Genomic DNA, 6,091 nt, shown 5'->3' with positions numbered 1-6,091 from the left:
TGTGAAAAGAGTTGATACTGGAGGACAGCTGACCATTTCTCTCTCTCTCTCTCTCTCTCTCTCTCTCTCTCTCGTATGTTATCTATGTTGGTAAGTTGCGCCTCACCTGTTTGCCCTTCTGTTTGATAGGTTTTAATTAATAGCATCTCTGCTAGGATTAGGAATAGGATTAGTTATCTTTTTGTCAAGGAATTAATGCTCACCTATCTTATTCACCTGTGTGTGTGTGTGTGTGTGTGTGTGTGTGTGTGTGTGTGTGTAATTCACTGTTTGATCTGCTGCAGTCTCTGACGAGACAGCCAGACGTTACCCTACTGAACGAGCTCAGAGCTCATTGTTTCCGATCTTGGGATAGGCCTGAGACCAGGCACACACCACACACCGGGACAACAAGGTCACAACTCCTCGATTTACATCCCGTACCTACTCACTGCTAAGTGAACAGGGACTACACGTGAAAGGAGACACACCCAAATATCTCCACCCGGCCGGGGAATCGAACCCCGGTCCTCTGGCTTGTAAAGCCAGCGCTCTAACCACTGAGCTACCGGGCCGTGTGTGTGTGTGTGTGTGATGGTGCTATTTTTAACTCTGGAAATTCAATACAGGAAGAGGTAACACACATTCTCTCTCTCTCTCTCTCTCTCTCTCTCTCTCTCTCTCTCTCTCTCTCTCTCTCTCTCTCTCTCTCTCTCTCTCTCTCTCCTGGAAAAGTATACACTTGTTAATTTATCCCTTTATTTGCAGTTGGATGATTTCTTGGCGTGGCACGAAGTCACGTATTATTTTCGTAATCGACGTAAGCATGAAGCTCTCGTGACCTTGTGAAGAGAGGGAGTGCAAAGAGAGAGAGAGAGAGAGAGAGAGAGAGAGAGAGAGAGAGAGAGAGAGAGAGAGAGAGTAGAGAGGAGGAAAGAAAACAAAAGTTGTACCTTTATATATTAATAACTTGAACGATTGGAAGAAGAAACTAAAAGATTCATAGCAAGAGTGAGTTTTGATTCGTGTGTGTGTGTGTGTGTGTGTGTGTGTGTGTGTGTGTGTGTGTGTGTGTGTGTGTGTGTGTGTGTGAACGTAGCTTCAGTGTATCGTAATATATAGCGACATGTCTGAATAGTTCCCTGAAGGTCATTGTACTGAGACTAGAATGATGGTGACAGAGGATGTGGTGGTGAAGGTGTAGTGGTGATGGTGGTAGTGGTGGTGGTAGTGGTGGTGGTGGTGAAGGTGAAAATTTTAATGGTTCGATAATGGTTATATTGATAATGACTGTGAATAAGATAGTAGTGGTTGTAGTGATGGTAATGAAGATGGTGATGTTATTCTGTGTACTAATTCTAGTGGTTGCTGCAGGAATGGTGACGACACTTGTGATGTGTGATGATTGAATAGTGGTGACAGTGGTAGTGTGGTGGTTTTGATGGTGGTGGTGCTGCTGCCTTTTGTGATAATCGTAGTTACACTGGCCGCCAATGAAAGTGGCGCGTGTTGTTTTTGTGTTTTTTGTACCATGCATACCATTAAATTTGCCTTAATCATCTATTACTATCATTAAAAATATAATTTCTTTACCTTACCTAATATTTTGTGCTGTTTCCCTTCCTCTTTATGACAGATTCCAACCGACGTGGTACAGAATCTGCTAGTTTTTCCAGATATGTAGGTGACAGTTCTCCCCACACTTGCACGACCGCCTGCTTGAGCTTCGCTACACTGCTCGTGTCCAGATCCTGGAGCTTCTTTTCATCATACTCCACACATTTTCAATCGGGTTTAGGTCTGGACTGTTTGCTGGCCAACTTTCAAAATAATTAAGTTCACACATGCCAAACCATTCCCTTACAATGTTGGCCGTATGGCATGACGCACCGTCCTGCATGAAGGTTTCACCGTTACACTTGTCGAAGCACTCTTCAAGATTGTCATGCAGCAGGTCAAGATATGTTTCTGTGTTCATTGACACTCCTTTGTCAAGCATAACTAAGTTGCCAACACCAAAGTAGCTGAAACACCCCCACACCATCACAGAGGAGGGATGCTTAACTGCGTTTACAGTGTACCGTTCGTCATATCTGTCCGAGTTTCTTGGTCGGCGTACTCTTTTGTGTGGTGTTCCTGTCACATAGAACATGCTCTCATCTGACCACACTACTCTTCTCCACTTCTCTAATGGCCAGTCTTTATGGTCCTGAGCAAATCTGACTCTTTTAGCTTTGTGGGCGGGTGTAAGCAGTGGTTTCTTTGCAGCACGGTAACTTTTCATGTCGAGGTCCTCCAGTGTCCGCCGCTGTATTGTCCTTATGGAGACATGTGTCAGCAGATCAGGGTAATTTTGTTTAATTTCTCTTCCTGTGAGGAATGGCGAGACACTTAGCTGACGCTTAATCAGTGTCAGTGTCCTCTTTGATAAAATACGGCTGCGTCCAGGGGCAGTTTTCTTCACTGGTGCTAATTTTCCGGTATTGTCTCTGCATCGCTTCAACCAGCGTTGTACTGTTCTTAGTGGGAGTCCTGTCTCCTTTGAAATATGCTTAGAGCCAAAACCACCCTTCCGGAGTGAGTCAATAAGGGCTATATTGACTGGGGATATTTGATGTTTACGTGCCATTGACACTTAAGTTTCCACACCAATATGAAAGAGAACGAAGAAAACTGACACACTGTGCGGGGAGCGGGTAAGCAAGTGTACTTTCTTACGTGAGCAAGTGACAACTGAGTGATAATTTTTTGAAGTGTGACGGTTGATAGATGTTTAAAGAGCCGGCCTATGTTGCCACTTCTAGATATTAGCCACATTCTTTTCAAATGAGCTACAGTTCTTCCCGCGCTATGAGATACGGGTTTGTTTATAATGCGCGCCACTTTCATTGGCGGCTGGGTACTCTCTCTCTCTCTCTCTCTCTCTCTCTCTCTCTCTCTCTCTCTCTCTCTCTCTCTCTCTCTCTCTCTCTCTCTCTCTCTCTCGAACACGGAGGGACGCGCCATTACCCTTCACCTCTCCCACGGCCACTGAACCCTCCTGACGCTTCACTTTCCTCACAATACGCAGCAGGAAGAGGAAGTGGTCGCCCTCTCGCCTGGCACTCAAATGGCACTCTCTCTCCACCACCACCACCACCACCACTCTTTCCATCCCTTCTCTCTCTCTCTCTCTCTCTCTCTCTCTCTCTCTCTCTATTTCTCATCTCACAGTATTCTCTCTCTCTCTCTCTCTATCTCTCTTTCTCTTTCTCTCGCTATCTCTCTTTGCTTCTCTCTTTCCCTCTCCTCTGTTGCTACTGTCACCCTTCTTTATCGCCTCCTCCCTCGTCATCGTTGCCTGTGCTGCCTCCTCCCTCTCTATCTGGTGAGGGAAGCGGGAAGGTGGAGTGACAGTAGAATGAAGGGGGTTAGGGATGAAGTAAGGCTGTTTTGTGGACCCGTGTGCCTTGGCCTTTTTACCGATAGACAGACAGGCAGACAGACAGACAGGCAGACAGACGACAGGCAGACAGAGACGTGGAAGTAAAAAGGCAGGCAGGGAAATGAAATTAAACGTTTTTCACTCCAACTTTTTCATTTTCTGCCATCTCCTTCTCTCCCATCTCCCTCTTCTTCTTCTTCTCCCCTGCTCCCCCTCCTCCTCCTCCTCCTCCTCCTCCTCCTCCTCCTCCTCCTCCTCCTCCTCCTCCTCCTCCTCCTCCTCCTCCTCCTCCTCCTCCTCCTCCTCCTCCTCCTCCTCCAAAACATAAGGAAGTGGCTCTTGAAACTTGACTCTCTCTCTCTCTCTCTCTCTCTCTCTCTCTCTCTCTCTCTCTCTCTCTCTCTCTCTCTCTCTCTCTCTCTCTGCCTTTGAAGCCTCGAAGCTCATCTGGAGAGTCTCGGAGCTTCAATAAACACGCATATGTGCTATTTGTTAAGTAATTCTTTGTCACAAAGCTGGTAACCCCACCTTGAGAATTGTGTTAGAGAGTTTGTATTAAAAGTGGTGCAGGAAGAGAAAGAGAGAGAGATAACGACCAAGAAAGTGGAGTAAAAGCAAGAGAAGCAAGAGGAGAAGGAGGAAGAGATGAAAATATTGTGAAGCTAGTGATGATGATGAAACAGAACAAGCGCAGGAAAAGTTAGCGAAGATGAAAGAAAGTTGGGAAACAAGAAAGAAAACAATGTTAAAAGAAACACAAACACAAAGGGAAAATGATTAAGAGGTAAAATGGTATAAATAGTAAGAAATGTGATGTAAAGAAGACTAAAAAACTATTTACTGCCTGACTGACTGACTGCTTGTTTTCAGACTCCACAGTAACTGGTTCAAATATCCCACAAGTTGAGGAAGAGGATGATGGCGATTGATTGACAGGTTTAGTGACTGAGTAGCAGATTGGTTTAATGGGTCACAATAACAGGATTTTTCTGGGACAAAGATGAAGAGCATGACAGCGACGACGATGACAAGAAGGAAGAGAAGGAGGAGGAGGAGGAGGAGGAGGAGGAGAGATAAAAGTGGCCTAATTAACATGAAAGGGCCCCTCTACATTTACCCACTTATCCCCTTTATAAAGAAACGTCAATACCCCACCGATAACAGACACGAGGCGCCTTCTCACCCACCTCCCTTTGTCCCTTTATTTAGTCCGCCACTTTAAAGACAACCATGAAAAAGTGAAAAATGAAAAATGATGTGATGTGTTTTAAACTGTTCTCTCTATCCATATTACCCAACGTTCCCGGAATTCTCTTTGTTTTATTTTGGGTTACCCCTACGTTGTTGTTTTTTGTTGGCTTTTTAAATGAACCTCTGCATATTTGTCCCCAGCTCATTGGTGGTGGTGGTGGTGGTGGTGGTGGTGCTGGTGTTGGAAAGGGGAAAATGAAATGCTTTGATTTTCACTAACGCAAAATAATGACAGGATACATTTTTTTTTTACTTGTTTTTTTTTTCTTTACCCTTTTTTTCACTTTACTTTTTTTTTTTTTTTTTTTATCTCATGCTGCCCTCTTTCTCTCCTATACAGAGTTTCGTTGGAATAACCGCGGGCGTGATGTCGGGGTTGGGTCAGCGTGTGTTTACCTTAAATCCTGGGCTTTTTTTCATTTTTTTTTCTGTTATGTACATATTCAGCTCTATAGGGCGATATTCTGTTTACCTGTTACCTTTTTATATTTATTTTGGTTGATGTATGTTCAGTGTGTGTGTTCGTGTGTGTGTGTGTGTGTGTGTGTGTGTGTGTGTGTGTGTGTGTGTGTGTGTGTGTGTGTGTGTGTGTGTGTGTGTGTGTGTGTGTGTGTCGTATACGAGATGTTGCATGGATTTGGTATTGAAAGGCTACTGGAAACAAATATTTTCAAAATCTAATTTATACTATTTACATTTTTTACATGTCATCATGAAAATTCTTGCTCTTCTTCATCTTTAGTTTGTTCAAAATTAATTGGTGTTATTTTACATCTCAACATATTTATTTTTTATCACAATCATCGTGCGAGAATACATAATGACACCTTCTTGTGTGTGTGTGTGTGTGTGTGTGTGTGTGTGTGTGTGTGTGTGTGTGTGTGTGTGTGTGTGTGTAATACCAAACAAGTGTACATTTCAGTTATCATTATTAGCTTTTAATGTATAAAATGACAAATTTTTCTTGCATGAAGGTCTTCATAGACATTAACATCTAATTAACTAGAATAAAAGGTATGTTGAACTGAACTGAACTAAACAGTGAAAAGACAATTCAGCCAAACACACACACACACACACACACACACACACACACACACACACACACACACACACACACACACACACACACACACACACACACACACACACAAACACAAACACATGCACACAAACACATGCACGCACAAGCATGCACCACACAATCACAGAGCACATCATAAGTCACTAAAGAAATACCATAAGAATGCATATGAGCAAAACTTTAAACATTGGAACCCATGAAAAAACCTTCTATCACATTAACTCTCACACCACATCACAATACACCACATCATAACACCAAGTCACACGGAACAAAATTTACCTTTATGGTCCTCAAACGTGTAGTGACTAAACAAATTCCCTCTCCTCCCCACCCCACACATACACACACAT

The 6,091-nt window shown here is 43.5% G+C and overlaps 1 non-coding gene across 1 annotated transcript; it reads right to left on the bottom strand.

The window, feature by feature from the left end:
• Positions 1-480: 480 nt before the first annotated feature.
• On the bottom strand, positions 481-554 carry Trnav-uac. Its single transcript has one exon. It is a non-coding gene; the product is annotated as a tRNA-Val (tRNA).
• Positions 555-6,091: the final 5,537 nt, after the last annotated feature.

This window comes from Portunus trituberculatus, chromosome 24, assembly GCF_017591435.1.
Source record: "Portunus trituberculatus isolate SZX2019 chromosome 24, ASM1759143v1, whole genome shotgun sequence".
NCBI classification, from domain to species: Eukaryota; Metazoa; Arthropoda; class Malacostraca; order Decapoda; family Portunidae; genus Portunus; species Portunus trituberculatus.
Note: the sequence above shows the minus strand (reverse complement) of the source record. Positions and strands in the feature narration are given on the sequence as shown.